Source organism: Lepus europaeus, chromosome 20 (genome assembly GCF_033115175.1).
Source record: "Lepus europaeus isolate LE1 chromosome 20, mLepTim1.pri, whole genome shotgun sequence".
In the NCBI taxonomy this organism is placed as follows: Eukaryota; Metazoa; Chordata; class Mammalia; order Lagomorpha; family Leporidae; genus Lepus; species Lepus europaeus.
In genome coordinates, this window is record NC_084846.1 from 53374964 (window position 1) to 53386144 (window position 11181).

Below are 11181 nucleotides of genomic sequence, written 5' to 3' on the forward strand. Positions count from 1 at the left end.
GTACAAGATTCTAACATAGCTGAACCTAAACCACATTCTCTCTCCTTGCTCTGCTTAGTCTTCCAATGGCTTCCCATCTTACTCAAAAAAAAAAAAAAGTCAACATGTGCTTTCATTGATGTGTGGTAACTAATATACAGGTTGCAAAAAAATGTATGAGTGAAATTGACATATTGAGATTTGATTGTTATTTATAGTCTTTGTCTACATTCTTGAGGAACAGTGTTTTTTTTTTTTTTTAATCTACTACATGTTGAATTCTTTATTTAGTGGAGGGTTAAGCTTGTGATTATAAAGTAAATTGAAAGTGTGTCATTGTAAAAATTAAAAGAAAAATAGAAAAGGAAGGAACAGGAGGGTGGGAGTGAAGGAGGGTAGTGTGGAAAGTATCATTATGCTCTTAAAGCTGTGTTTTTGAAAGACTTGAAATTTGTTCCCTTTATATAAATTAAAAAAACAAAAATTTTAAAATTTATTTGACAGATAGAGTTAGACTGTGTGAGAGAGAGACAGCAAGAAAAGTCTTCTTTCCGTTGGTTCACCCTGCAAGTGGCCGCTACGGCCAGAGCTACACTGATCCGAAGCCAGGAGCCAGGTGCTTCTTCCTGGTCTCCCATGCGGGTGCAGGGCCCATGCACTTAGGCCATCCTCCACTGCACTCCCGGACCACAGCAAAGAGCTGGTCTGGAAGAGAAGCAACTGGGACTTGAACCTGGCACCTATATGGGATGCCGGCACCACAGGCAGAGGAATAACCAAGTGAGCCATGGCACTGGCCCAAGAAATTTTAAAAATTTAAAAATAAACATCAAAATGCCCACTATGAGTTACAAAGTTGTTCATGATTTTTCTCTATGTCCTCATATCCCAACGTGTTCCCAGTTACGTTCTCCTTTCCACTCTGTTTTTGCCTCAAAGTCTCTGCACTTAATGTTTCCTTAGACTGGAATGATCTTCCTCCAATATCTGCACATGGCTGACTTCCTCACTTTCTTCACATGGTTACTTCCCTGGCTGCGCTGTCTAAAACCTCAAATTTGGAATTGTCTTAGCTCAGGCCATCAGAACAAAATACCATACGCTGGGTGGTTTAAACAGTAGGAATTAATGCCTCACAATTCTGAGAATGGAGGTCCAAGATCAAGATCGGATGAGGGGTTGGCTTTCTTCTTGCCATATGCTCACATGCCACATGACTTCCCTTATCACTCCCTATAATCTTGGGGGCAGGGAACAAGTGTGAGATCAGCTCATGTTGGTTCCTCTTCCTGTAAAGGCACATTTAATACATCCATGTGGGTCCCATCCTCATCCAACATATGATTCTTTTATATTAAAATAAAAAACATTTTTGAGAGGCAAAGAGAGAGAGGGAGGGAGAAAAAGAGAGAGAGGAAGAACAAGAGTGGCAGAGAGAGAGAGAGAGATCCCATCTGCTGGTTCACTCTCCAAATGTCTGCAACAGCAAGGATGGCTCAGAGGCCAGAGCCAGAAGACTGGAGTGCAGTTTCAAGTCTCCCCTGAGGTTGGCAGAAGCCCAAAACCGAGTTACCTGAGTCTCTACCTCTGCTTCCTCAGGGCCCACTTTGATGTGAAGCTGGAGGGAGGAGCTGCAATCAAACCGAAGCACTCCATGCATGGGTATCTTGGCTGCTAGGCTAAGTGTCCTCTCCCTCATCATGAATTTTGGGGGAGCACAAGCATTAGTCCTTAATAGTTACCTTTACTTCTGTTTCATATTAATTTTTGCTTAAGTACTTGTCACTTTTAAAAATATAACATTTTGCTAGTTTACCTTTGAAACATCTACATTCACTCATTAGAATTATAGCTCCATGAAAAGTAAAGATTTTAGTTTTTTAATTTACTAATTCTCCAGTGTCTGAAGATATTCCTCATGGAATAGAAAAGTATCCAGAATTATTGGGAGTTCAAGTCGGCATGAAGATTAAAGGAGTACAGACCATATGAGAATTGTGGAGCAAGTGATGCTATAGAAATCAGTGAAGTATATTCACATCTACAACTGAGAGCATTTTATCATTTGCTCAGAGGATTTATGCATTAAAACATCTTTTTGTAAAAATAATTTATAAAGTTATAATAAATAAGCTAGGCTATCTGAAAGAGAAGTAGCAAAATAATTTAAATTCTATGGTTGATATGGACATCTGTTTATTATAAAACAAAGTCCTTTTTTTTTCTTCAAGATAAACAACTGTAAGAAATTGGCTCAAAATTTTCTTTAGTTATGTTCATAATATATTTTAAGTAGCATAACAGGCTTCCATTACCCATAATGTTTTCAATATACATATGGTGGCCATTATGTAAATGTTCCTTAAAAATAAATGATATTGTGTAGTATACAATACATGTTGTTTGCCACTAAAACCATGATTATGTGAAGGAAAAAAGTCACTGAATCATCTTAAAAAAAGATTAGATTCTAGGAGAATTACAAACAGGAAATAGCTGAAATGATTAAACTTATGTCAGGAATATTTTGCTTGAATTTATCAAGATAGCATAATGTGGAAAAGATTTAAAACACATTTGCAAAATTTTTCAAGAAGTAGAGTTTATTGAGGACACTAAAAACTAGCTGTTAGAAGAGCTGGGATCATATGTAGGGAATTATAACTTAGAGATGTGGTGCTCCAGGGCAGTACTTTGTTTCTCAAAAACCCAAATGAAGAGAGGCACCCTTATAACTTTTAGCAACTATTTTAGATACTTCAGAAAATGCTACAAATAAATGAAATTGAGAAAGAATTTTACATTTCTCAGTATTCTCAAAATTATGCCTTCTTTTGTAGATTTCAAACTATTTAAATTATTGACAATATTTGTAGCCTATTGAACTTAAAGAGCTATATTGAAGACTGAAAATACACGACACTAAGCAGTTCAGGGAACACACTGTAGACACACCTCATCTCAGGTAGATTCCTCTAAGAATCACTTCAAATCATATATTTGAGTTAAAAGCGTCCTGTTATAGTCAGCTATAGACACATAAAGTCTAAATCTAAGCATTTAGTTTAACTTTTTTCTTATACACGAAAGTAGTTTGGCTCCTACAGGTGTGTGGAGCTTTATGGTCACATAAGCCAGGTGATATGAACTCGTTGTGTCTACCAGTCAGGCTCCTTGCTATCATTGAGCTTCCAAATCTTTTCTGTTGCTATTGTTACTGGATGAGATTGGCTAAATTAAAAATACACACACACACACACAGAGGCAGATTCGCAATACCTAAGTGCATGACTGTATTTATGCATTTAAACTTCATTTTCAGTGGGGACAGATGAGGTTCCTAAATGCCAAATGATATGTTCATTTACACAAGTATTTGGCTAGCATATAATCTTCATCTGTTTCGTAGGCACCACATTTTTTAGCAGCACTCACGACTGTGGAAGTAGAAAATAGCTAAACAACTAGAAAACAGGAAATAGATAATAGAAAGTATATTTGCTGACTGCTTATCTTTCTACATAATAGTGGAGATCCATGGGAGGGGCCTGACATGATATGATCTCTAAAGTGCATAAATACAAAACCACGGGGAAAATATTAACTTAAAAAAGGAAGTAAAAGGGCCAGCACTGTGGTGCATCTGGTTAAGCCCAGCCTGCACCGCCAGCATCCCATAGGGGTGCACTTTCATGCCCTGGCTGCTCCACTTCCAATCCAGCTCCCTGCTAATGTGCCTGGGAAGGAAGCAGAGGATGGCTCCTGCACCCATGTGGGAGACTTGAAAGAAACTCCTGGCTCCCGGCTTTGGCCTGGCCCAGCCCCAGCCGTTGAGGCCATTTGAGGAGTGAACCAGAATGGAAGAGCTTGTTCTCCCTCTGTCTGTCTGTCTCTGTAACTCTGCCTTTCAAAAAAATAAGTCTCTAAAAAAAAGTAAAGCGGATGTTGCTTAAAGGTGTATTACCTATCACCATTTTTAGATTTTCTGCCTTTGCAAATTTTAGGAACTGTGCATAAGCCTTCTGTCAAGAATATTTCCTAGAGAACATGTCTTGTTCTTTGTGTTTTTTTCAGCTTTATTTTTGAATTATACTTTTGAAGATACCTCATTAAACATGTCAGTGTCCAAGATAAATTGTCATAGTTATTCAAGGATTAACTTAACTTGGGGATCTTTTCTTTATTGGAGTGCAGAATTGTGATACCCATCAGTAACTCCATCAGGATGGGCTTCTCCACGTCACACATCTGCCTTTGTAGGGTCGTGCATTTTTCTACTTGGCAGAGGTATGTGTTTGTGGTTTAGGTCTGGGAGTGAAATTGTAAAAGGACAAGAATATGGGTTGGGCAGTAACGGGTCCTAATGCCATGCAGTGATTTCTGAGTGCTGGCAGTCACCAGGGACTTCATTACCCTCTGGGTCTCAGGCATTGCAGCGGAGGTCCTGGGACAGGACCCTCTCTGTAGGCAAGGAGCCTGGGGAAACCTCCACAGGGCACTCAGGTAGTTCTTGGGAAAATGGCATTACAAGACAGGTTTATTTTGGTGCAAAAATTTTTGAAAGTCATGCATACTTTCTCATAATTTATGCATTACAAACTTTTTGGAAGACTTTTTGTATGCATTTCAAAATTTTTTTGCACCAAAATAAACCTTTTTATGCCATTTTCAACAAATTTCTTAAAGTACCCTCAGTCCTTGCTCTCAGTTGTTTCTGCTGAAACCTGGAACATCATGAAAATTTGGGCCCCTGGATAGATTCAATATAACTTTATAGAAAAAAAAACTTGTGAGAATCAGAAAAGAACACTTGCAAATTCTTACCCTTTCAAAAAATGCCGTAACTTTAAAGTTATTAAAAGATTAATAGAAGAACTTTTTTAAAAAAGTTTTTTATTTATTTATGTGAGAAACAAAGAAAAACAGAAAACTGGAGTCAAAATGAGGTGCATGTTTAAAAATAAATGAATTTTTGTGTGTGGGAAGATCTTTCAAAAGGGTAGAGCAAGCCACAGGGTCTTTAAAACACTGGAATGAAAGGCTGTGGCATTTGCCCAGGAATGTTTCTTGGTTATAGCAGATAGGCTGGGTTAGCCTTTTAGACATCTGCTTCAACCTTCTTCTAGTAAGCAGAGGGTGAAAGACAAAAATCCTAGAAGTGTTTGAAGCTAGGATTCTAGATGTGATTTAGGTCTTGCCTCTCAGATAATCTCGAAGAACAACTATACTCAGAACTGAATTGACCAAGGAGTGAGGCAGGGCCTGGGGTGAGAGACACTATTTTTCAGGAGCAGATTTGGTAGAAATTACCTGATGTGCCAGTGATGGGCTGCTGGTGCCAGGTCAAGGCTAAGGCATGTGTGACCTTGAACCAGGAGCTGCCCGGGTTGCCAGAAGCCACGGTTGCTTTGGCAGGCCAGTGCTATGATGTGGTTCTGGGAGTCATTCCTGGAGGTCCAGGCTAGCACCCGCTCCTAAAATTCTTGTAACAGTTTTGTAAATACACTATTCCCTATATTAAACTCTCTTCTGCTTAGAACAGCCAAAATGTTTGTTGTTGCCTGCAGCGGGATTTCTACAAGACAGGAGGGAGCTCCTCATGTGCTTCCAGTGTGGTGCTCCAGAGGCGCTCAGGAGCAGGAAGCCCTACATGTATGCAAAAGATAGCTTCTTCATGGTTCTACCGTGTCTATTTCTTCCTTTGCAGTCAGGAGCAGAGCCCTCCACCCTGCTTTACTCTTTGATAAGTTGCTTAACCTCTGTGTGTCCAAGAATAATAGGTGTCTGCCTCAGAGAGTTAGTGAGAAATAAATGCCCAAGCCTGCCAAGCACTTAGCACGATTCCTGCTGCAAAGGGAATGATCGGTAACTGTTAACATTACCACTGCCGTAATGCAAGATCCATGACAAATGGTTTGGCTACTCTTGATGGGAAGAAATAGACTTCATTTACTTCTCTATCTCCAGAGTCCATTATATAGCTTGACTCTTAGTATTTAATGCTTCTTGGATGACTTTTTGTAAATGAGGATGTATGAATTCAAAAGAATTCTCAAAAATATACATTGCCCTTTTATTTTCTTAGGGGACATTAGAATATGCCTCAGCACTTCATACAATCTTCCATGTGTATAACAGGTAGAAGGAAATAAAATGTCTAAAAGAAGCTCTGAATAAATCCATAGATCGAATGCTTGATGTGTGATAAAGATGAGAACTACAGTGACTGTCCAGTGTGTAAGCTCACACACCCACAAACTCACAAGCAATTCTCTGGAATCCGAGGTCAGATTTTTCCATGGCATCACGTGAATAAAGTCCCATCCAGTCCCAGGGGTCTGATTTTTAATAGGTGAGCTTTTAAAAAAAAAAAATGCATCATTTGCATGGAAAACCTCTCAGACCATTACTGAAAAGGTCCACACATTTCTTAGTGGCATCATTGTATCTATGTTTGATTACTGCACACTGTAAGTCTAAGGATCAATTATTGTGCCATGATACCATCAGTGGTATCTCAGAGCCATTAGAAAGCTATACACCCTGAAACTAAAGGGTTAGCAGTGTTCAGGGGTCTTAGGTCTTCTTTCATGGTTTTGTGTTGGTTTTCTTTTCTCATTAGGAGCCATTCAGCTATTTAGAGGCTGCCATCAGCAAGCCAGTGTCTGGAAATGCTCACAATTTTCTAATTTTCCAGGACATCAAGAAAATAAGCCTTGCCTAAGTAAAGAGTAAACTGACTCTGAGTGAGTGAGAACTTCCAGAATTTTCCTAGGGATACGTATGAAACTATCTGGTATTAATTTGGGATCCTTTGGTCTTCCTCCTCTTCTCTTCTGGTTTCTATTGGAATTTGGGTAATGGAGGAGGTAAACAAAGAAACAGCATTCAGATATGTTAGAGTAAGTGCCAACTTATAACAGAGGCAGCAAACAATAAATGACTGCGTCAAATTCTGGTGAATTAAATTTCTACATGCTGTAAGATAATATGGACACTTTGGAATATGTTTGCCAACTCCTCAAAAAGTTAAACAAGGGTTACCATTCGACCAGTAGTTCCATTCCTAAGTATGCCCAAGAGAAATAAAAGCATAATCCCATGTTAAAATTTATGCACCGATGTTCACTGTGGCTGCTGTTCATTAACCAACCAACAGGTGGTAACCATCCAAATGTCTATCAGCTAATCAACGGATAAACAAAATGTAGAGTATCCATACACTGAATATTATTCAGTCACAAAAAGCAATGAAGTATTGATAGATGCTACCAACTGGATGAACCTCGAAAACACTATGCTAAGGAGAGAAGACAGGCACCCAAACCCATGTATGACTCTATTCATATGATATATCCAGAGACAGAAAGTAGGTTAGTGATTGGGCACTCTAGGGGATAGAAGAGGTTGTGAAGGAATTGTGAGGTGGGAGTTAAAGGGTAACAGGAATTTCTAGGGGTATACAATTTTTCTAATGGCAATGATTGCAAAATTCTATGAATATACTAAAAAATTGGAAATGTACACTTTAAATATATAGATTATAAGGTATATGAATTATATCATGATAAAACTGTTTTCAGAAAAGTTTCCATTTATCAAAATGATTATCAGGCTCCAGATGAAATTCTACAAACTCCAGCCAGTATTTTATCCTACAAACTTGGATTTAGACAGTTCTTTTTTAAAAAGATTTATTTATTTATTTTAAAGGCAGAGTTACAGAGAGGCAGAATGAGTGAGAGAGAGAGAGGTCTTCCACCTGCTGGCTTACTCTGCAAATGGCCATAATGGCTGGAGTTGAGCTGATCCGAAGCCAAGTCTCCCACATGGGTGCAGGGGCCCAAGGACTTGGGCCATTTTATACTGCTTTCCCAGGCCATAGCAGAGACTTGGATTGGAAGTGGAGCAGCCAAGATTCGAACTGGCGCCCACATGGGATGCCAGCACTGTGGATGGCGGCTTTACCCGCTAGGCCATAGCACTGCCCCTGGACAGTTCTTTAAAAAACATATTGTAAAAAGAACAAATGCCTAAGTTGCCTACTTAAATATGAGGCAATTTGACCCAAAACCACCACTCCAAGCTTGCTGTAATAGATAGCAAGCTTTCACAAGAATGCTTTGTATCTCATTTAATTTTTTTATTTCATTGTGAAGGAATCTCACTTAGAGTGTAACACACATAGATTTCTGAAAGACAAGTTTCAATAGGAGAGAGAAGATTATTAATTAAGTCATCCTGTTGACTTTCAGTGGAGTCAACCTGTTTCTTCTTTCTGTTGTTACTGCAGGAACATGGAACTGCGCCCACCTGGGGTTTGGACAGGAAGCGTCTGGTGCTTTATCAGAAACAGAGGGGCAGAGCATAGCAGCACTGTGGAACACAGAACAGCGGAGCTGGAGGCCCACTCTTGCCCCTCTGCAGGTTGCTGTGTGATGATGGTGATTTGTTTTATGTCTCTCTGCACCCCTTTCCTAGTTTGTGACAAATTTGTATAGATCCTAGGAAGATATATTGTATCACTCTACTGCTTCTGGTATTGTAGAAAGCGCTCCACAATAGAATTCTCACTTTACTGGGATGTTTCTAAATTTCTTATAAATCGACACAATCAAATGGCATTCTATTATCAAGTACGCTTAAATGGGAGAGAGTAGAAAAAATTGCTAATGATTTGATCTGAACTGTTTAGAGGCAAATAGTTATTTTTTTAGATTGATTTAAAATAATTATGCTAGGGATCAAGAACACCTCAAGATAATTACCTGCATATTCCACCTTTATGCAAAATGAATGTTTTTCTCCATATGACAAACTTATGGCTGGAAGAAATGCTATCATGATAACTGCGGGTGTGTGTAGAACACGTGTGTTTTTGTCTGCATGCATAACTTAGGAAGAGTATTTGTAGGAATTCTGCTACTGGGATAGGACTAGAGTTAAAATCATGAACATTATGAAGTAATCTGTGTCATTTAGATGATAAAATATTAACAATTATTTTAATTTTAAAAATGAGAAGTATAATTGGCTAATAAACTTATTATTCATGTTGGTCATATTCCAAAGTTATGTTCAGTGATTATTTAAAAACCTAAATTATAATGTATCATTTCCTAGTCTTTAACCTGAACGCAAAGCTATTAGACAGTAATACCCTGAGACACTCCTTCGGTTAGGAATGTCTAGTGACAGTGACCCATTTTCCATGTAGTGCAGAGAAGCCATTTTCAGTTTTAATCCCAAGTATAGAGTGAATACTTTCTGATAGGCTGGGTTTAAAGCACCCCGCTCACTGGTACAGGTCAAAGAGCTCTGATCCACAGGAAACAGGTGAGCTAGAGCCCTTCATTCCCATGCTAGTGCCTTCCTCATGCCCAGCCTAGAATGCTGATTCCACAGGAAACATATCTGTGCCAAAGGTTTGATGTGTCTGCTTCAGGAATATACACTGAGCAACACAGATGGAGGGTAAGAGAACTGACACTTCTTGGCTTAGGGAAGAAAAGCTGAGCTCATGTTACAGGTTGGTCAGAGATGCCCTTGATTCTCAGAGTCTATACCATTACCTATGCCCTGGCAGGGGCAGCCACAGTATGGTGAGCTGGCACAGTAGACTCTCCCCTCTGGGTTCCTGTACATATGGTCCTGGTTAGAGAATTCTTAGCCTAGCAGATGGATTTAGCAATATCATGGCCAGTTCATATCCTGTATTCAAAAATCCTGAATCTCTGAGTATAAATACCATGAAGAACTTTTTTCCGATGAGAAAGTGTAGTGTGCATTACAAAATACTAAGAGGGGAGAGAGAGAGAGAGAGAGAGAGAGAGGCCAAAACTGATTTATCTGCCCTATGAAAAGGAAAATTTTATATTTCCTAGGAAAATACACATTTTTTCATGTTAAATCCCATATTGTCAAACTAATTATATCAGGAACAACCTATTTATTTAGGCAAGTTCAAGACAGTTGGAGTGGTTATTTAATCCAAAGGTCTAAGTAGCATAAATAAATCAATTTATGGGCCAGCTGGAAATGAGGCTAGGGTAAGACCCATACTTGCGGTTTTAGTGATCTAATGTAGATTTAAGTGCTTTGCAACTTGTATCACATTTGTGAAAGGTAAGGTATTATTATAATAATTGCAGAATATTATGGGTTTTAACATTATTACTAACTCTGTATGATTTAATTTTAGAAGCTTGCCAGTAAAAATTATGATTAAATACCTATTTTCACTATATACAACCTTTCCTAAAAGTTATACTTATTTTCTTGTCAGGGAACTTTCCTTAAATGTATAGAAAAGCTTTTTTTATTGCATCCTTCTTGATATCAATAAAGACTCCAAATCAATAAGCCCTGGGTCACCATCACAGATGCATAGTTTTTATAGTTCATTGCCTAAAAACCACTGATTTGAATTTCACTTTCTCTTTTCAAGGACTAAAATCTGAAACATTGCAGAGAAAGAAAACACTGGTTTCTGTTCATGAACAGGACTGATACCAGTCACATCCCTGCACTAATGCAGCAGTCCAGAGTGTGACAGGACCTGGAGTCCGCTCTTCCATCAGACCCCACACAAACCAGAGAGGTAGGCCACTCCAGTTTACTGATGAGAAAGATGGACCCTCCCAGACGATACCCTCTAACTTCAGGGAGGTGGCTTACAGCTCCATAAGCCTCCTCTTTGGGTTTCTGCCTGCCCCAAGAGTGCTTGCTAGAAGCCTCACACAACCTTAAAGTACCCAAATGCTATTAAAGGAATAAGGGGAAGTTAACTTTGTCTCTTCAAATATATATCATGGAATTTTATGAATGTACTTGGTGCAGTCTCCTGTGAGCACACTTTGAAGATGAAGAAGCAGATGAGTGGCCCCTCACTGTTGGGGCTTTTCCCCACCGATGCCAAGACCTTCTTTAGTCTTGGTGAGGAAGAGATATCAAATAGAGCCCTTTTGCATCTGTACTTCAGGCTTGCTAAATTTGCTCTCTCCCAGACTGGATGGTGGAACTGCTATAGTCTCAAACAAACACAGGGAATTCAAGAAGCTGTTGACCTTTTGTTAAACCATTGCTCAAATTTTTTAATGGAGAGCTGAGCATCCAAATTATGAACCATCTTCCAATATTAGGGCATTCACGATTTTATGAGCCATTTGTTATTTTCCCATTAATTTTACAAAGCAAAAAGGG

At 38.9% G+C, this 11181-nt stretch overlaps 1 long non-coding RNA gene across 1 annotated transcript in view; it reads left to right on the top strand.

The window, feature by feature from the left end:
* Nucleotides 1-8661, top strand: part of LOC133749671 (uncharacterized) — a 215913-nt gene extending 207252 nt beyond the window's left edge. The window contains exon 3 of the long non-coding RNA XR_009864605.1: nucleotides 8273-8661. This is a non-coding gene — a long non-coding RNA (uncharacterized LOC133749671). The remainder of the gene's footprint in view (nucleotides 1-8272) is intronic.
* The last annotated feature ends 2520 nt before the right edge of the window (nucleotides 8662-11181 follow it).